Here is a 318-nt window from a genome sequence, read left to right on the forward strand (position 1 = left end):
ACAATCCATAAAGGCGTTTTTACCCTATCTAGACGGGGGGGGGGGCTAAAAGTGCCCGCGCCAACTTAATAACATCCCATATAATTTTATGTAAATTTTATCATTAAAAATGCCTAATTTATGCTTATTTGATGACGTCATTGGCCAAAATCCAAGATGGCGGAACATATCATTAGAACAGGTATATACAGGTTATTTTCCTTAAAATTGAATCAAAATTTCCATCTTTTTTCAAAAAAGGTTCATATGAACGTCTTTAGTCTGTTCACAATGTATTTTAGGCTTTATTCTGAAAAAAAACTTTTTGAAAATTCAAGA

This window comes from Branchiostoma belcheri, unplaced genomic scaffold (genome assembly GCF_001625305.1).
Source record: "Branchiostoma belcheri isolate BF01 breed outbred unplaced genomic scaffold, Haploidv18h27 scaffold122, whole genome shotgun sequence".
In the NCBI taxonomy this organism is placed as follows: domain Eukaryota; kingdom Metazoa; phylum Chordata; class Leptocardii; order Amphioxiformes; family Branchiostomatidae; genus Branchiostoma; species Branchiostoma belcheri.